Here is a 21,981-nt window from a genome sequence, read left to right as displayed (position 1 = left end):
CGTATTACTGTTAATAGACACATAGGCAAGCGTCACTCGGATACCCAAATGTGGGAAAAAGGGGTACATTTGTAAGACAAAACAGATTGGTTACGTAGTTAGGGTTATTCGAGGTTCATGAATACAAGCAAGTCGCGTAACGTGCGAATCCTTGCTCCATCAATCCCCTCTTTGATGATATTTACTATCATCACTATTAATGGAACCAGATGCCAACTTTTCACATTTCACCCATTTCAATCTCTTCAAACTTTCTATTCAGCTTTTTCTCAGCGCCTTTATTAGGATGAGAATTTTTCACTCTTTTGTAAATCTGATTATTTAATTCTTCTAATTCGAGTTCTTCGATATTCCTTTTTACTCCTCTCTTATTCACTGCATACTTCTTTTTGTGCTTTCGACATTTGCAGCAAATTATTATAATGAACACTAATAAACCTATTCCCGCTATTGGCATCAGTATTTTACTCACAAGACTTTTACCTATATTAGAAAACCAACTTCCTACAGAGGAGAGACCATCAGTTAGTCTCTTCCAGGCACTATCAACCTCCAGTGGTTTGAGCTCTTTTTCCAAATTAGTGATGTTTTTCACGTACTTCTTAATTTCAACACTTTTGTCTGGAATGTAAGTGCAACAATGTTGCGCTTTCAACATTCTACAGACTCCGCCCTCTTTTGCCAATTAGGTGTCAAGAGCAAGACGATTTTGTAAAACCATAGATCTGATCGCAACCAATTCGGTATTGACCATCAAGAAACTTCCAGCAGTGTCAGGTGATAACCGATCTACTACTGTTGACAATTTGCAAATTCTGTGTGTATTTAGAGCCACTCCCACTGTAGGTATCAATGCACTAAATATATCACCTACTATTTCTCCAACACTTTCTCTTTTGCTATGTACTAATCCGTTCGTTTCTTCATTGCTTCCAGTAATTTTATCCACATGGTATATTTTTGGGAAGACAATACCAAAATAACAGCTTCCATACCAGTGATCTGGTAATTTGAAATAAGCCTTGTTTCCACATATATAATAAATTCCGGGAAACACAGGTTCTGTCCCATCTTTGAAACCCCAACCCCCAATTACTTTATAATTGTGCTCACATTTACTGGAACCAATGAATATATTGTTATAATAACTAGTCATTTCTCTGTTAAGACAAAGCTTCCCCTTCTTTTCGAAATACAGCAACATAGCAGCGTTAGCTCCACCATTTGAGGTGCTCCCTATACTTTCAGCCAATTTAGGAGTTTTCTGCTTCTTTTAATTTGGTTTTCGTTGGAAACTTTCTCTCCTTTTCTCTACCATATTTAGAAAAATTTTCTCTTTTTCGTGTAAAAGACATGTTAAGTTATTTCTGTGTGCCTCACCTATATCTATTTTTTCTACAGTTAGAAAATATTCTCCCATATAGCGTGCTACATCTCTAGTAGTGTGTACAGGGTTTAGATTTCTACGTACAGGCAGTTCTGAAAATATCATATCTGAGTTAGAATAATAATACTGTAAAGGTCCTTTCTTGTAAAATAAGCTAGCTAAGATACTACAAGAAATTCCATATGTTAGTGGCAAGTGATGATATGTCACACCCTCAGCTACTGAAGTGGGTAGCTTCATGCAGACATAACAGTCATCTATTTCTATTGCTTCTACATAGTGTACTAAAAGGTTTGCAAATACATTTAAATGAGTTCCGTCTTGATTCTATTATAATGCAGTCCTTCCTCATCTGGTGCATCTAAGTCTATTTTAGTTTGTCTAAGTGTTTTCTTCTGTGTATCTACTCTTTGTAGTGTAGCTTTCGTCTGCCTCTCTTCTGTATCCGTCGTCACTGGCTTAGTAGGGTACAAATCAGTATCTTTACTCATCATGTAAGGAATAGTTATTGTTAGTCCTATCCATAATATAAGTACTAATGCTATACTACATAAACATACTTTGCAGCATGTTTTAAAACAACTTTGTCTTGGTCTTCCATTCACAGAGGAATCAGACATTTTGACTCAAAAGAAGCTTCAACCCCTCTTTGTAACTTTGCAGGTTGCTTACTCTGGGCAACTTTCAGGTTGGTTTCACTTCTTCGTCAGTCTGGTCAGTAAGCAATTCTTCTTCACTTTCATCACTTGTTTCCAAGTTTTCAAAGTCCTCCAACACCAGATAAGACCATTCAGGACTTTGATACTTGTTATTCAGTCTTTTTATTCGGGCACTTCTTCTCTTAGTTTTTATCACAGACGGATCAGTTTTACTAGAGTCTTTGTTTTCCTGCTCAAGTTCTTTGTCAATAGTCTTTAGTCTTAGTCTCAGTCTTTTGGCAAATCTAGGTACTTTGTCTCCTTTTCTGAGTCTTTTAACTGGCATTGTGCTTTGGCCCTCTTCACAGACACTGTCGCTCCAGATGCTGCTCCCCGCTCTGCCTGCCACCTGAAGTGCTTCTGCCTCCTCGCCTCGCTCTTTTGCCTGCCATTGGATTGAGATCGCAAGTAGCCATTAAAGCTAGACTGCCTGAGAGGCTGGAACTTTGCTGAGCATTGTTTTACCGTAGCGCTCTGTTTGCCTAACTACGCTGTAATTTACATGTTAAAATTGCTGCGCTGCCTGTCTAACTAATTGCTGCCTGATTTCACCGGTGCCACTGCCATCTGAATCGCGTTATCGATCTCTGTGCCCCAATCCGGTTTCGATTTTGGCTGAGGCCATTTTGAGCTTGCTGTTGTTGTTGTTGCTTTCTGTGCCTTCCCTGCCCAGATCCCCGCCCAGCTCCCGCCTCCCAGCTGACCATCCCTCCCACTGACACCATAAGCCCGCTCCCCCGCTGCAGCGCTGTGACCGTCCTGTTCTTCACAGACACGGTCGCTCCAGACGCTGCTCCCCGCCCTGCCTGCCACCTGAAGTGCTTCTGCCTCCTCGCCTCGCTCTTTTGCCTGCCATTGGATTGAGATCGCAAGTAGCCATTAACGCTACACTGCCTGAGAGGCTGGAACTTTGCTGAGCATTGTTTTACCGTAGTGCTCTGTTTGCCTAACTACGCTGTAATTTACATGTTAAAATTGCTGCGCTGCCTGTCTAACTAATTGCTGCCTGATTTCACCGGTGCCACTGCCATCTGAATCGCGTTATCGATCTCTGTGCCCCAATCCGGTTTCGATTTTGGCTGAGGCCATTTTGAGCTTGCTGTTGTTGTTGTTGCTTTCTGTGCCTTCCCTGCCCAGATCCCCTCCCAGCTCCCGCCTCCCAGCTGACCATCCCTCGCCCCTCCCCTCTTCTATCCGCATATGATAAATGTCTCTGCGCGCAGCGGACGCGCCCCATGCTCGCCGAAGGTGCGCCAAAGGTAAGCCTGTCTATGCCCGTCCGTGCCTGGACCGCGCCCAGCGCCAGACCCCCTGACCCCCGCAAACCTCACTCCTCCCGCATATCGTATGACGCCGCCACCCTCTCAGCCCTTAACCCCGGACGCACACCACAATGCTACGAAGCTGTCCCAGGACGTACCCACGGTCCCTTCACCTGCCACTCCTGCAAATTCACCAGCATCAAGACCCATGCCACATCCACTAACCCCATACACAGCTCCGACTCTAACCACCTGAAGTGCATCCTGCTGAACACCCGCTCAGTCCACAGACACGCCACTGAACTCTGGGACCTACTCGACACTACATCACCGGACGTCGCCTTCCTTACTGAAACATGGATGAACGCATCATCAACACCCGACATCGCCATAGCCATCCCGAACAATTATAAGATCATCCGAAAAGACCGCCTCGTCCAAACAGGAGGAGGCATCGCCATCGTGTATAAGAACACCATTCGCATCACGACCAGCTCCGACGATAACCTTACAACCGCCGAACACCTCCACCTCCAGATCCACACCGACCCTAGATCCACACTCAGAGGCACCCTCATCTACAGGCCTCCAGGAACCCGCAAACAATTCAGCGAAGACATAACTGACTTCATCAGTCCACACGCCCTCGCCTCCGAGAATTATATTCTGCTAGGAGACCTCAACTTCCACCTGGAAAAGAAAAACGACAGCAACACCACCACCCTTCTGGACAACCTGGCCAATCTCGGACTCAAACAACTTGTTGACACCCCCACCCATGTCGCCGGACATACGCTCGACCCAATCTTCACCTCCAGGAAACACATCTCCTTCGATCGCACCACAGCTCTCCATTGGACGGACCAATGCTGTGTTCACTTCAGCTACAAAACCACCTCGACTCACAACCCCCCACAACCTATTCCCCGAAGAAAATGGAACAAAATCACCACCGACCAACTCCTCACATCGCTCAACCAAAACCCACCCGCCCTCTCATCGGACCCAAACCAAGCTGCCATCAAATTCAAACAATGGATCACTCACAGCGCTGACGAATTAGCACCCTTGAAAAACCATCACACCAAACAAGACAGCAAAAGGCCCCCTGGTTCAACGATGACCTTAAGAAATCCAAGAAGCTATGCCGGACTCTCGAGAAAACATGGAGAAAAAACCCAACCACCGACAACATGACCACCCTCAAGGCAGCCACCCCCAAACACCACCAGCTGATTCGATCCACCAAGAAATCAGCATTCAAGAATCGATTGGACAAAAACGCCCATAACAGTAAGGAACTATTCAACATCGTCAAAGAATTCACCAACCCCACCGCAGCCTCAAACGACATCACTCCCTCCCAAGACCTCTGCGATTCGTTATCCTCCTTCTTCTACAACAAAATTGCCGACATACATAACAGCTTCGAAAACAGTTCCAACGAACAACCCTCTCCACCCCCCCTCAGAACCTAAACCGCCCTCTAACAACCTCAACGCCTGGAACCCAATCACCACTGAAGACACCATCCGCCTAATGAATTCCATCCATTCTGGCTCACCAACCGACCCATGTCCCCACCACATCTTCAACAAAGCAGACTCCATCATCGCACCCCATCTCCGTGATGTCATCAACTGCTCCCTCAACTCTGCTACTTTCCCAGAAAGCTGGAAACATGCCAAAGTCAGCGCCCTCCTGAAGAAACCCACAGCAGACCCCTCTGAACTTAAAAACTACCGCCCCATATGCAGACCCCTCTGAACTTAAAAACTACCGCCCCATATCCCTCCTCCCATTCCCGGCCAAAGTCATTGAGAGAGCCGTCAATAACCAACTCGCCGCCTTCCTCGAATCCAACAACTCCCTCGATCCCTCACAGTCTGGCTTTCGAGCCAAACACAGCACCGAAACCGCCCTCATCGCAGCAACAGACGACATCCGAACACTACTGGACAACGGAGAAACAGTGGCCCTCATTCTACTCGACCTCTCCGCCGCCTTCGACACTGTATGTCACAGCACCCTCATACAACGCCTCAGCAACATTGGCATAAAAGATAAAGCCTTAAACTGGATCATCTCATTCCAAGCTGGGAGAACTCAGAGAGTCCGACTTCCCCCGTTCAAATCAGAGGCCACCGAAGTCATCTGCGGTGTACCACAAGGATCATCACTCAGCCCCACCCTCTTCAACATTTACATGAGTCCACTCACTTCCATCGCGCGTCAACACAACCTTAACATCATCTCCTACGGTGACGACACCCAGCTGATCCTTTCCCTCACCAAAGACCCCAACACCGCCAAAACCAATCTTCACGAAGGCATGAAAGAAGTAGTCGTATGGATGAAAAACAGTCGCTTAAAACTTAACTAAGACAAAACGGAAGTACTCATCCTAGGATCATCCCCCTCTGCCTGGGACGACTCTTGGTGGCCTTCGGATCTAGGCTCAGCACCCTTACCCACAGACCACGCACGTAACCTTGGCTTCATCCTAGACTCCTCACTCTCAATGACCAAACAAGTCAACGCCGTCTCATCCTCCTGCTTCAACGTACTTCGTATGCTCAAAAAAATCTTACACTGGATCCCCACCGAGACAAGAAAGACTGTCACCCACGCACTGGTTACGAGTCAACTAGACTACGGAAACACCCTCTACGCCGGAATTACAGCCAAATTACAGAAAAAACTCCAACGCATCCAAAACGCATCAGCGAGACTCATTTTGGACATCCCTCGCCAAGATCACATTACCGGCCACCTGAAAGACCTCCACTGGCTTACCGTCAACAAGAGAATAACATTCCGTCTCCTCACCCACGCACACAAGGCTCTCTACAAACTAGGGGCCGAATGCCTCAACACTCGACTATCCTTCTATACACCCACCGCCAACTAAGATCCTCCAATCAAGGCCTCGCCGCAGTTCCGCGCATCCAAAAACCCACCATGGGAGGTAGATCCTTCTCCTACTTGGCGGCCAAGACCTGGAACTCCCCACTCACCTCCGCCTTACACAGAACCACATCTCATTCAGAAAATAACTTAAAACCTGGTTATTTGATAAATAATGAACCCCCTCCCCAAGCGCCTTGAGATCCTCTGGGTGAGTAGTGCGCTATATAAATTCTTGAACTTGAACTTGAACTTGAAAGGCTCTTTTATTCTCACTCAGTTGTGGCACATTCACTTCCGTATCTTCTTCCCTTCCTGTCTGACTAGTGCCAGGTCTTATTTCAGTTTCTTCTGCCTGGTTACTAAGCTGGCCTTGTTGTATTCTGATTTTGGCTTTGGGTTGTTTCAATTTCTACTTCCTGAACACATTCGCCTAGTTCTATCTGATCCTGTTCAAGCACTTCGAACTTTTTATTTTCATCCGCTTGAACTTCCGCCCTAATTTCTATCTGTCCCTTTACAGGCTCAGGAGTTCTTGGAGGTGTGTCGATATCTATCTGGTCTTCTTCATCATCAGATTTGATTTGGATTTCGATGATCTGATTATCTCCTTCTATTCCTGTCTCATCCTCACTATCCCACTCTCTATCTAAGTAGGTTTGACTTCTTGTTCTTATTGGATCTAGAGTCAGGACGATTATTGGGACCCAATCATCTTGACTGGAGCTCGGTTGTTCTTCTTCAGCTACTTCAGGACCAATTTCTTGAGACCCCTCAGCTGGACAACCTTCAGCCTCAGTTTCTTCAGGTTTGGTCACTTTCTTCGTATGGCTGGCATGGATCCACCGTGGCACACCTGCACACTTCACATCTGTGGTGGTAACCAGAATTACTTGTCGTGGTTTTCCCCACTTCGGTGCAAGGCAACTCTTCCGAGTATGTTTCTTTATTACGACCCAATCACCTGGGTTCAAGTCATGTGCTGGAGTTGTTGGTCTGGCGACGGCGTCTTCCACAATCTGCTGAGAGATAGAACGCACTTGGTCACCCAGTTGCTTGCAGTACTCTAGTACCAAATCATCAGATGTGTTTATCAGTTTGTATACTGGCACCCATGCTTGCCGCATTGCTCTTCCCATCAGTATCTCATGGGGACTCAAGCCTGTTTTCTGGTCTGGAATACTTCTAAGTCCCATCAAAACAAGTGGCAAAGCATCAGGCCATTCCATTTGAGTAGATTCCCACATTTTTCCCAATCTTGATTTGATAGTGCCATTCAGTTGTTCTACCACTCCAGAAGCCTCTGGGAGATATGCACAGTGTAGTTTTTGCATAGTTTTGAATGCTTCACAAATTTGCCTTATTATTTCGCTATGGAAATGCCCACCTCTGTCTGATTCAATTGTGACTGGAAAACCGTACCTAGGTATTAGTTCCCTAAGTAATAATTTGGCTACAGTGATGCTATCATTCCTGCGAGCAGGGTAGGCTTCCACCCACTTTGAAAACAGACAGACAATGACAAGGACGTACTTCATTCCTCGACAAGGGGGTAACTGAATAAAGTCGAGTTGTAATCGTATGAAAGGGCCTTCTGCCTTTCCAATCGTACCTGGTAAAACTACAGTTTTCTTTCCGGGATTGAATTGTTGGCAGACCAGGCACCTTTGGCAGAGTGCCTCTGCTATGTTTCTGAATTTCGAATTGAACCACGTCTGCCTAAAGATGCGAATCATGGCATCTCTTCCCAAATGTGTGTCTCCATGTATCAATCTAGTCATAGGAGCAAGCAGACAGTCTGGCAACACAGGCATATCATCAAGGTAAACAATGACACCATCCTCATTCCTTCTCTGACAACCAAATTTTCTCCATCTTTCCTTTTCTTTTGGTTCTGCTGCATTCTGCAAATCTCTCACTTCTTCCCATGTTTTTATTCCTTCAAGCACCAGAAGTTGGCAGCTAGCTATTTCCGCTTACCCCCATCTTTTTATCAATAGCCATTTTGTATTTTGCACAATGTTGGGCCAATTGGTCAGCATATCGATTACCTACTGTCACTTTGTCATTGCCAGATTTGTGAGCAGCACACTTGACCACTGCCAATTCTTTTGGTAACTGGATTGCTTCCAGTAACCCTTGCACAAAATTTCCATTTCTGATAGGAGTACCTGAAGAAGTCAGAAACTCTCTTTGCAGCCACAATTGGCCAAAGTCATGCACAACTCCGTAACCATACTGGCTATCAGTGTTTATGGTTATTTTCATGTTCCTCCCAAATTTACCGGCTTTTGCCAATGCAACCAATTTAGCTATTTGTGCAGACTTGACTCCATGCAAATAGGATGCTTCCAATGGACCTCCCAAAGTACATACTGAATAAGCAGCGCTTAGGTCTCCGTCCTCATGTCTCATGCATGAGCCGTCTACAAACAGCTCATAATCTACGTCAGTCAAGGGCTCTTCTTTTATGTCAGGGCGTGGCTTTGTGCTGAACTCAGTCAGATCAAGGCAGTCATGCTCAACTTCTCCCTTCACTTCTGCTGTGAGTGAATTAGGTAATAGGGTAACTGGATTCAAAATATTACATCGGGCAATGGTTACATTTCCTGCACCTACAAGGATTCTCTCATACTTAGTCAGCCGACTACGTGTGAGATACTGGGTTTTCGTCCTGGTCAGTAAAATTACAACTGCATGTGGAACATACACAGTCACAGGATGTCCCATAATTATGGATTCACTCTGTTGAAGACTCTTGCAGGTTGCAGCCACTGCTTTCAGGCATCCAGGTAATCCAGCAGCCACTGGATCCAAAGTAGAGTAAAAATATGCTACTGGACGTCTAGTCAAACCATGAATTTGGGTCAGGACTGAAAGTGCGCAATTGTCTCGTGTGTCACAAAACAGTGCAAACTCTTTCGAGTAATCAGGCATTCCTAATGCAGGAGCTGTACACAGACATTCTCGTAATTTCATAAATGCTGACATGCTTTCGTCATCCCACTCCTTAGCTCCCTTCTTTGTCATTTTTATCAATGGTCTTGCTAAGACTGCAAATCCCACAATCCATTGCCTGCAATATCCTACAACTCCAAGGAACATTCTGATTTCTTTCTGGGTATTGGGCAGTTCCATATTTTGAATTATTCGTATCCTTTCTGTGGTAACCTTCCTGACACCTCTCTCTATCTGGTGCCCCAGATATTTTACTGAGGAGGTACAGAACTGTAATTTGTCTGGCGACACTTTATGTCCTCCTTCACCTAAATGATTCAGTAAGGCAATGGTGTCGACAACACAATCTCTCTTACTTTTAAAAGCCACCAAGAGGTCGTCTATGTATTGCACCAGGACTGATTCTCAAGGCAATATCAGAGATTCAAGGCATTTTTTCAGAATTTGATTAAAAATCGAAGGACTCTCTGTGTACCCCTGAGGAACACGATTCCAGACATAAACATGACTGTCGAATTCAAATGAGAAAATAAATTTGCTGTCTGGATGCAATGGAATCGAAAAGAATGCATGGCATAAATCAATGACGGTAAACCATTAGCATTCCATGGTATTTGGTATAAAATTACTGCAGGGTTTGGAACAACAGGACAGCAAGGAACAACGATTTTATTAACCTTGCGCGGTTCCTGTACGACCCTGTACTTACCACTTGGTTTCTTTATTCCAATTATGGGCGAGTTACAAGGACTGCTCAATACCTCTTGTACAGTGCCTGCTTCCAACAACCTTTTTATTTCAATGGCAACCCCTGCTTTTACTTCTGCACTCATTTTGTACTGTCGAATATTCGGGTAAACTGCATCTTCTTTTATGGTTATTTTAATTGGGTCAACATTTGCCATTAATCCTACATCTTTTCCAGTAAAATCCCATACCTCTGGTTTCACTGTCTGTTGGAGCTCTTCAGGTAAGTCTTGTATTGTCATCTTTTTAATTTCTGAGTCGGTCTTATTAACATTAATTTGTATATTCCGTCTTCATCTGGGGTCTGAATTTCTACGCCATTTGGAGTGCAAAAGATGGTACAGTTCATTTTGCACAGAAAATCTCGTCCTAGTAAGTTCACGGGACTCGAATCACAGACAACAAATCTATGCATCTCTTTGAAATTCCCTATTTTAATTTCCATAGGTTCTGTAACTGGGGTACTAATTAATTTATTAGAAACGCCCACTACTTGGATTGCTTCTCCCGAGAGGGGTAGGTTTGGATTGTCTGCTGTTCTCACAGTAGAACGGGTAGCACCAGTGTCCAATAGAAAGGGGACGCCATTTCCTTCAACCTTTCCTTCAATGTATGGCCCTGACTGGTCCACCCGCAAGGAGGCGCCAAGCACGCAATCCTCGTCCTCCACCCTCAGGCACGGTCAGTAAGGTTCGTCACAGAGGAATGTATAATTTCACAGAAATTGAGAAGTTGCTGCATTTCTATCCTCCCTTCTTTCGCAAATTTCAGTGTCTTCACCCTGTTGTGCTTTACTCCTATAATTTGGCCTAGGTGCACGAGGCAGCTGATTCTGTTTTACCTGTTGCTGGGTCTTCCGTGGTACCTCATTCTGCATCTGTGGATTTAAATCATTAATTTGCGCATTATCATTCTGTACAGCCTTACACTCGTCCCTCCAGTGTCCAATCTTTCCGCACCCGTGGCATGGGAACTTTTTCCTGGCCTCTTCTCTGCTCATTTTTACCCTCGGCTTTCCCCCACCCCCAGGGCCCTGATTCTGAGTATTTGTCATTTTGCCTAACTGCTGTTCTTGGTGCTCTGCCAATTTTACCTGTGCCCACATGACTTTTTCTTTTAGTTCCCTTTTCTTATTTTCCAGCTCATCTTCGCAATATTTAGCATACTTAAGGACTTTATCAATTGGTTTAGCCTGCCAACAGATTTTATTATCTTTGATCCACTGTGAAATCTCATGCCTTAACCCTAACACGAATCGATAAATGAAGCGGGTCATGTCCTTCATTTCAATATTACCTAGCCCACTGTACGTTTTGAACACTTGTAACAGGCGCTCATAATATGAATGTACAGTTTCATCTCGATTTTGAGTAGTTCTATCTATGCGGGTCCAGTCCGTCTCTTTTGCAGGCACCTTTCCTTTCAGGTACAACATCACCTGATTGTATTTCCTCATAACGTCTTCGGAAGGAGCCCCTGTTTTTGGGTCTCTAGGGTATTCCTCCTTTGGCAAATCAACCGCAATTTTACATTCTGTCCACAGATCTACAGAAACCACAATGTCAAAGAAACCATCTAGATCTTTCAGGAGGCATTTTGAAACTTTCACAAATCTCTCGACCTGTCTGTACCACTCTACAGGTTTCTCTCGTAATTTTGGGAAGTCATTGGTAAATGATACAATATCTTGTCTGGACCATGGTACATGTACATATCCTCCACCTGGTACTTCTCGCATAGAATATAGTTTTTCTACCTTTCCTGTCTCTTTTAAGACATATTCTGAAGCCATTTGTTTTGATCTAATCTCTTCCTTTTTCTTGGCCCACCTGGCTTTCCATTTTTCTAAATCTCCCCACTTTTGTAACAGGTTTAGTAATTCCCTTATCTGTACCTTTTTCCCTGATACGTTCATATTTTCTAAATTTTTGTCAGAGAATTCTGCTCTGTAGGGTTTTTGCATTACTTTAAAATTTCCAATGTCAATTCCCATGCTAGCTGCAGTGTCCATTAATTTTTCATGGAACACTCTGGTATTTCGGGTAATACTTTTGCAAATAAATAATATTTCCTCTTCACTAAGAGTGTTCAATCTGTCCAAGCCCACATTTCCAGCCATTAATTCCTCCAATTCTATCCTTAGCTTGTAAATATCTAATGGTTTTGGCTGGGGGTTTTGTTTTTCTAGTTCTCGGGTCCATCTGTCTATTTCTTCAGGAGTGACTACCGTGGCACTTCTGGTACCAGTAGATGACTCAAGTTGTACTTCTCTTCCGGGTACAGGAGTGGTTTTCCTCATTGAACCACTTTCAGGTTCTCGTATTGGTAAATCCATTAAGGAAATCACTGATTCACATTCACTTGCCTGCTCATCTATTATCAGGGGTTCTCTTCTCGGCTGTACTACTGATGTAGTTATAACGGGAGCTTTTGAACTAGCTTGTTTATCTCCGTATAATGGAACAACTGGGCCAATAGTTACTGGAATTGTCAAAGCGTCAGGACTTGTTTTTAATTTGGAAATCTTCTGTATTAATTCACTTCGCTGTTTATTTAAAGCTTCCTTTTCTCTCTCTTGTAAAACCCCTTCTATGGAGGTTTCATGTACTATCTGTGGAATCAAGGGAGGGTTAAAACTTGGAGCACTTGGATTTGCCATACTTGGTCCCTCATCATAATTTAGTTTCAGAAATGGGTTTCTCGTACTTAGAGATCTGGGTTCCTCATTATAAGGTGGCGGATTTTTCATTAATAAATCCTCCAGGTAATCATCATCGGAATCACCACTAGTCATTATGGGCCCGATGTAGGTAATCCCAGATTACCGATTCTTAAATACCGAATCATACCAATTCGGTATTTAAGAACAGGCAAATAGGATGTAGGTAATTTATAGAGTGCGTTGGGTCAGTGACAAGTCAGCTATTCAGACAAGTCGGACAATTTCTCTAGCTAAACCAACGCTAGTTATACTGTTTTGCGGGTCAGTGTACCACCCCCCAATGTTGCAAGTGTAAGGATCCCCAATTTCGATTGGACAAAAGCGGAGGAAAGGTCATCACACCACCTAAAATTTAGCTTTCTCAGGCTTCTAATTTGAATTTCCTACCCGCCCCTTTGAGTTTTAGGTTCTCATGACATATGCTTTACACATAACAATGGTGAATTTAATTTCGTATACAAATGTATCGACTTCTAGTTCAGTTCAGCTTCTTCTCGCTAGGTCGCAGGCCGGGTTCCCAGGAGCATCTTGGCTGTGGCTGCCAGCTGGCTGGGTTCCACTGCTGCAGAGTTCTTTTTCCTCCGCAACGTGACTTGCGCAGTAAGGACTTTCAAAATGGAGTAATAAGCACCTCCCAGGCCCAAAGAATACGATACATGGAAAGTAAAAGAAAACATTTTAGAACACAATAATAAATGATTTCACTGTATACCATGAATCACTATACTACATCCATTACTGTATAATATAAACTATAGCATTAGGGTTAGCAGAACAAACAGTTTAGCGAAAGCAGTAATGCAAGCTTCAGGCATGTGAGAACACAAAATAGCCATTTTAGTTTCATTGCGCAGATGTGAAAAGTTCCCTCCAGAACTACGAGTACGTCATGTCACGTGGGTATGACAGACGCATGCGCAGTAGAAATTTCCGCGTAGTAGCGGCCATTTTCAGTTGCAAGCGTATTACTGTTAATAGACACATAGGCAAGCGTCACTCGGATACCTAAATGTGGGAAAAAGGGGTAAATTAATAAGACAAAACAGATTGGTTACGTAGTTAGGGTTATTCGAGGTTCATGAATACAAGCAAGTCGCGTAACGTGCAAATCCTTGCTCCATCAATGGGTCCTATTAACTGGTTTGATAATACTTTGAAGTATATCATTGTTATAATTGACTTATTTTCTAAATGGTTTGAGGTAAAAGTTGTTGAAAAAAGTAACACTGCTAATGTTGTACATTTTTTAAAACACATTTTTGAACAGGAAGGATGTCCGTCATCTATCTTAACTGACAATGGTGTACAGTTTAAATCTAATGAAATGCAATCCTTTTTCACTTCCAATGGTATCAAACATAAATTAACTCCCCTTTATCATCCTTCTTGCAATGGTACTGTGGAAAGGCTTGATAGAGTCATCAAATGTACATTACAATTATTTGTCAAGTCTAAACTTTCTTGGAAGTGTGAACTTAAACATTTTTTTATGGGCTTTTAGAACAACACCACATCCTTCTATTGGAAAAAGTCAATTTTCTCTTATGAGGTGTAGACTTCCTTTATCTAAAACTAATCCTCGTTGGGTGAAAGAAATTAAATGTTTTTTTATGACACCAATGAAATTAAATCTAATATTGATTCTTCACATATAAAGAATAAGATATATCATGATTCAAAATATGGATCCAAACCGGTTAATCTACAAGTTGGTCAATGGGTTTGTATAAAGAGTGCAAGGAAAGTTCCCAAAGGGCACAGCAAATTCAGTTCTCCAAGAAGAGTTACAAAAATGTATCGTAATTCTGTAACTTTGGATAATGGTTAAGCATGGGCGAATTTTGCGAATTCGCAAATTTGCGAATTTGCGAATTCGTGATCCGCAAAATCCGCAAATTTGCGGATTCGCGGATTTTGCGGATTGTGTGGGTAAAGGCCGGGCGGGAAAACGGTGCACATCGCTAGTGTGAGGGGCAGGGCCAAACGGGCGAGGCTTATATGCGAGTTCACATGCCTCTTGTGTGCATAAAAGGACAGGCACGGATCAGAGAAGCTCATGGTCACAGGAACTGCACAGGGATTGAGCTCGTGAAAGTCAATAATGCAAAGGCCTCCATCAAGCATCAAAGCTAATTTTCGACGATAGATATGGGGAGAACGCACACCTGCCCAGCTTTGACAAAACTCACATTTTTGGGGGGGGCTGATTAACTTTGCCATCACACCGAAGAGCACCGGGGTCCCTCGAGTGAGCTGTCCTTCATAGTGGGTAAAGGGTGGGAAAACGGTGCACATCGCTAGTGTGAGGGGCAGGGCCAAACGGGCGAGGCTTATATGCGAGTTCACATGCCTCTTGTGTGCATAAAAGGACAGGCACGGATCAGAGAAGCTCGTGGTCACAGGAACTGCACAGGGATTGAGCTTGTGAAAGGTAATAATGCAAAGGCCTCCATCAAGCATCATAGCTAATTTTCGATGATAGATATGGGGAGAACGCACACCTGCCCAGCCTCGAAAAAACTCACATTTTTGGGGGGGGCTGATTAACTTTACCATCACACCGAAGAGCACCGGGGTCCCTCGAGTGAGCTGTCCTTCATAGTGGGTAAAGGGCTGCAAAACGGTGCACATCGCTAGTGTGAGGGGCAGGGCCAAACGGGCGAGCCTTATATGCGAGTTCACATGCCTCTTGTGTGCATAAAAGGACAGGCACGAATCAGAGAAGCTTGTGGTCACAGGAACTGCACAGGGATTGAGCTCGTGAAAGTCAATAATGCAAAGGCCCCCATCAAGCATCATAGCTAATTTCCGACGATAGATATGGGGAGAACGCACACCTGCCCAACCTCAACAAAACTCACATTTTTGTCCTGTAACTATTTTAGGATGGCGCCGGCAAGCTGCCAGCGCCATCCTAAAATAGTTACTAAATTAGCTTCATCAGGAAGCACTAATAGATAAAATAAAGCAGGTGCTCGAGCACCTGCTTTATTTTATCTATTAGTGCTTCCTGTTGAAGCTAACTTAGTAACTATTTTAGGATGGCGCTGGCAGCTTGCCGGCGCCATCCTAAAATAGTTACAAGTTCAACAGGCTTGAACTTTTCCCCCCCAAATCCGCCGCTCGCGGATTTTCAGTAAATTCGTGGGAGTTCGCAGATCGCGGATTTACCGAAAATCCGCGAAATCCGCGAAATCCGCGAGCGGAACGGATTTTGCACACATGCTTAATAATGGTGAAAAATAGCATACGAATCATTTAGCCTTAGCACATCCTAGTCATGCACATACTCTCATTGATAGGGAGTCTGTTCCAACTTCTAGACCTCATAATTACTTTTGGTGTTTAGAATGATGAGGAATCTTTTCATGACTTAATTTCATATTCTAATGATAATTACCTTGTTAATGAAAATGATATTCACAATGGTGATACTGAAGTCTCAGTTTCCTCTGAAAAGGAATCTGTAAAAAAATCTTCTTTTGGAAGATCTGTTAAGAGACCTGATAAATACAGAAAATGTATATTTTATTAATGTTTTTTTTGTTTTTTTGTTTTTGTTAAAAGGGGAAGATATGTAGTATGCTATTAGTGTTATGTATCTAGTGTTATGTATCCCTTTATCTCTTTAAATGCATTGTACTTATTTGAATGTGCAAAGTTCCATGTTCCATTAGTGGAGTTGTAATGGAATGCTATGTGTTTCATAGTATGCCAGTTTCCTTCTGCCCTGAGATCGTACCAGACGTGCTCATTTATGTGAATAAATACTTTAACTTAAATACACTCCTTGGAATATTTATCACGAAGATACTACATGAGCCTAACGTGCAACTCATATTGCGGTGTATGCCCCTAATTGATCGACACAGCTGATAAAGCTAGTGCCTGGTAGTGATGTGGGAGATATATGCCTGTTGCCATAATGTTGCATGTAGGGAGAGTAAAAGTAAGAGGTCATAGTCATGACCTGAAAGCAGAGTGACAAGTATATTAGACAAGTGTATTAATGGTGTACCATGTAGTCCTATGGTGTTGGTATTGCTACTGTCACATTCATGGTAATAGGTCACACAAGAAAGGCATGGAGTATGTTATTGATGGGTGGCTCAAGTCTGCAGTTCAATCTAAGGGATCTCGTCATTCAGTCTGTTCACATTGGAGTGCAGTTTGAACACCCACTGTTGTTCTTTGCGGAACAGGGTAGATGTGTTCCATGCCGTGTTGGCTTCCAGGAAGGTCCATTTGAGTTGGTATGTGGTATGGTTATGTTCAATAAGGTGTGAACTCATTTTTGTGGTGTTGCTTTTATGTCCGTTAATGAGTGTTTTGATTTGTCTGGTGGTCATGCCCATGTAGAAAAGGCTACAAGGGCACTAGATTAAATATTCACAGTTGTTTTGTGTTACAGTTAGTGTGTTGGTGTTGGATCCATGTCAGGGTGCCCAACTGGAGTTCCTTGGTGTGACTGGTGGAGGGACAGGCTTTGCAATTGCTGCATGGGTAGTGCCCGTTCACAGATGGGAGGTCCCATAGCATAGTCTTATTAGCACAAGTCCTCATTTGAGGTCTGGTGTTGACTAGCATATCTTTTAAGTTTTGTGTCTTCTTGAAGGCAAACCTAGGATGTTCCAAATGTAGGTCCCCTGTGTTGACGATGTGCTAATGTTTCAGAAAGATGTTTTTCACTTGGTTGGAAGTTGGTGTGAATGTGGTCCAGCACGTCATGACGTCTTCTTGTGGTTTAGTTTTAGTGTGACTCGAGGAGTACAGCGCTGATCATCGGGACTGCACAGTGAAAGCTTAATGAGATGCCATGGATAATTTACTTACCAGTGTTCTGATTCATTCTACACTGCAGCCTTGAATCCTTCATTCCTATTCAATTCACCGCTAAATTAATGCGGACGACCACTTGGGCTGTAATCCTGACTTCACCTCAACATAGGTTTTCTCCCCCTCATTCTCCCCGTCCTGAGGAAAACCCACCTGCAGAGGATATTAACTACCCTACATGCACCAGGGTCGAAATGTCAACACTTTCCCCAAGTGGGCCTGAACCATACTTCACCTCAGACCGGCCTTTTCACAGATGAATATACTCTATGCACCATCAAGAAACAGCAAATAACCTGTAAAATCTATGAGAACAGGCCCCATTGTAAGACTGGTGTTATTGTAAACCACTACCAGTTTACTAAGGACATTAATATATGAAATTGATTGTTCTAAATTATTCTCTGATTTCCCTCCTTATATATCTATTCTATTCTCACTAGCACACTCTTTCTTTACACCCCCCTGGAGCAACCCTCTTTCTGTTTTGAAGTATTATCTACATTGATCAGTTATAGTAACTGTGAAATTAAACAGTCACTACTGGAGCTATTTCTGGTGCTTGTGAGTCATTTTGAGGATCTATGTGTAGCAGGTACATAGATTTTGATTCAAGAATGCCTTCCAAAAAGAAATAGTCTAGGACCACTGTTCTTTATACCGATCATTACCCAGGTAGGTGGACTAATATAGGTCACCCCATTATTACATAATGGTTCCAGGGTCTGCCAGCAAGTTAGTGCTGCTGCAGACCCCAGACACGATTCTGCCCTCCTGCTGCTGAGCAGAGCTCGAGAAAGGGAAGGTAAAACAATAGGTTTCCTGTCGCAGGGAGGCGTAACCACCTCCCAGACAGGACTTAGTGTATTGGGCTGGGGTCGGGGCACTTGCCAGTACCACCAGACTGCTTTGAAGAGCACATTTGGTAACCTCCCTTGCATACTCTAGTTATAACCAGTTCTGGGAACCCTTGGCTCCTGCTTTGGAGCAGAACTGGCAAAACACAGGGGAGTATCCTCCCCACTGTCCAACACCTCCTCTGGGAGGGACCCCTGAGTCCTCTTAACTCCTTTCTTAGGGTATAAAAGGGCTTACCTGTGGGTGGGTCCTAATATTTGCTGTGGGACAAGATTCAAGCCTGAAACTACATCACTCTTCTACATCTGGACACTTGAACTTTGCCTCGAACCGAGACTGCATCACTGAAGCCTCCTTGTGCTCCTGGTCTCAATGTTCTGCAAGTTATCTTTGTTGTCTGTGTCTGTGCTTCTTCTAGGATCTTCAACAGAACTGTGGGCATCAAGGACATTCGAAGTAATCTCCCTTGGACTGAAGGAGTCATTCCCCTCAATCTGCACGCACCGCAACAATGCTGACTAGTCGGCTGATCCTGAGGTCCCATGGACTTCGAGAGGCTCAGCAACACAGGTGGTGGTTCTGCAACTCAGTCAAGGCTTGACCTGTCCTCTCTGAAATTTTGAGGACAGTGTCCCTAGTCTGAGCCCTCCAACTGAAACCCTGTGCTCTGTGTCGACTTGCCGTTGTCAAGGCTTGTTGGTTCTGCACTCCAGAGATCACCAGCCTAAAATAAGCTCCAGCCTCCAGCATGTCTTCTTGCCAAGATCTTCATCCTCTGCACCGTGGGCCTTCATCTTTAGTGAGCTGCTTAAGGTCCTCTTGCGACTCCTGTGCCTTCGACCTGCGGGTCCTCTTGGGGTTTTCATTTGCTTCAATAGGCTCCCCTGCTTGCTTGGGGCCTGATCTAATGCTCCTGCACTTGGTGAGTCCCTTGGACCTTGCTGGTCCCAACTTTGCTCCTTCATCACTTTCCACGTCTGTGCCTGCTGCCAAGGCTTGTTGGTGCTCCCGCCGGACACTGACCCCCTGGTTCTTGACTTCCGATGTGGGACAGCTTGTGAACAGCTCCTGAACTTCCTCAGCTTCATCTGGCGCTCACAGCTGCAGCAACAAGGTCACTGTCAGCACTCCTGCATCTTCCGTCTTCGGTGGTCATTGCTCTTCCATGCCTCCTGGTCACCTCCGAGTGGCTTAGACTCTGTCCAGTCTGCTTGCAGGTTCTTTTCTTCAAGAATTCACCCGTGGATTCCACTGGACTCTTGCACAATCTTTGCCATCTGCTTATTTTCTGAAGTCCTCCATTGTGGTCTACAGAAGACTCTGATGCCACTTTGCACCTATGCACACAGCTTCCCTGCTGTAGGTATCCTGGTTCCTGGGGTATTCATGTGTGGGGTGACTCTCCAACCTTTGGTCTTCTACAGGGTTACTTCAGGGTCCCCTGGGAAGGTTTCTTTTTCCTCAAACCTGCAACTGTGACTTTACAGTTGAATTCTATTGAGTACGCTGCTGTGTTCCTACTCTACACACAGCCTCCATGGGGTACCTGGGTACTTACCTTGGGTGGCTCTTCTGAGTCTCCTGGTCCAAGTCCCGACTTTGGTCTCAGGTCACATTCCACTTTCTTAGTACATGGTTTGGTCTCCCCCCCCTGGAGACCACTGAGTCATGTGCTTACTTACCTGTTTACAATTGAAGTATTGTGTGTATTTGTGTTGATATCTTCGGGTAGGAGATATACCAATGTGCTAGTGAGTGTTGTTTAATACATAAATATATTCATATAAATACACTGTGTGGTTCTTTTTCATTTACCCTACACTACATGATTAGATCTGGTAAAACAAGCTGCTTAACACTTCTAGACAAAGCCTCACAGCTGCTCTCCACAGCTACCACTTAGATAGCTTTTAATGATTCTCTAAGACCCCTAAAATCACCATAAGGGTTGTCTGGATTAATGCAAGGTCCTTCACGTAAGTGTGCACCATATACTAAAGCAACCTTTTACACATGGGCTACAAATTCAATTAAAAAAAATCGAAAATAATCCTCCTCAGTGTCCTGTTCCTAGTATACGAGCTGTCGGGTGAAGGCAAAAGCCTAGCAACACAATTCCTCGAGAAGTGTGCCCTTCTACAATCACCAAACACACTGAACAAACTCCAATCAATATTGGGTTTCCTGAATTTTGGCAGAACATACATTCCAAACTACGTAGAGTGGGTAGAACCATTCTATACCTTGATTAGTTCAGACTTTTCAAGTACACCTTGGACAACTGAACCCACACAGATTTTAGGTTCAGTACAAGCTGACATGCTAGTATCCAAACATTTACACACACATGTTAACAATATCAACCTGGTGATCAGTATAATTGTGGGTGCATCAGGGTACACCTATGTCACATTCAAGGAAGGAGACAGTGTACCAATTGCATATAAATTGCATTTATACACCAATGCATAGATGCGCTTTACCCCGACAGAAAAGATTTTGATTGTGTTACAGACTGCTGTAGTGAGAGAAAGATCTTTGGCTCGGGGGAAACACATTATTGCTGTGATTTCGGTCCCAGCCTTAGAGACTGTAACAAAGGCCACCGTTCCAAACGTAAAAGCTTTACATCCACGGTGGATATAATGGGATAACTATCTTACAGCATTACATTTTATATTTCACTCTACACTACAAACACAAGCATACCTGCCATATGAAAACCTATATCCTATGCCTAATAAAGTCATGCCTGTAGATCAGTATGATTACATCCTCTATACTGACAGTTCTGTAGAGCCTGCCGTAGGGATAAAGCACCAATATGCTGCAGTGTACGCCACTGTGAAGGGTAGAATGGAGGATGGAGAATTCACCCCTCAAAAAACCTATACGCAGTCACTAGGTGATTGCACAGCGCAGCTGACTGATCTAAAAGCTTTAATTCTGGCACACAGAGAATACAGATCACGGATTGCCCATAATGACTGTGTGTGATTTGTATTATTGTGTCCAGTCTTACAACAAGTACTCACACTACTGGAGCCAGAATGTATTCAGAGATTCCAAAGTGCACATTATAAAGCATAATCTGCTTTGAGGACAAGTGGCTAAACTCAAAGCGTGTTTGCCACAGACTCATGTAATATACACACACTGAGTCATCAGCGTGTAGGAATACACATTGTAGGGAATTGCATGGCTGATGAAGCCACAAAAGCAACAGTGCAAGCTGCTGCAGTCGCTGCAGTTACTCATTCAAGTACAAAGATATATGGAGACATTATGATGGCTGTCAATGCTGCGTGCGAAAGGCACCCACTTGTCGAAAGGCTTTTCAACCAAATACTCTTACCATTTAAGTGCGCAAAACATACTGTTTGATCAGATTCCCGGAGTGGGGGATCGCGTAATACCAAACTCAGATCGCAGGTTAGGGTTAATCTTAGCAGAACACGAGAGCCTAGTATATGCTGACGCAATTTCATTATTGCAGCAACACTCATGTTGGCCAGGTCTATGCAAACAGGCTAAAGGCTTTGCCCTCAGACGCAACATCTGCCAGCAGATGTAGGTTTCCACCATAGCACGTCCACCATGGACACC

The sequence above is a fragment of the Lissotriton vulgaris genome, chromosome 5 (genome assembly GCF_964263255.1).
Source record: "Lissotriton vulgaris chromosome 5, aLisVul1.2, whole genome shotgun sequence".
In the NCBI taxonomy this organism is placed as follows: Eukaryota; Metazoa; Chordata; class Amphibia; order Caudata; family Salamandridae; genus Lissotriton; species Lissotriton vulgaris.
The sequence above is the reverse complement of the archived record's forward strand: the minus strand, read 5'-3'. Positions refer to the sequence as shown.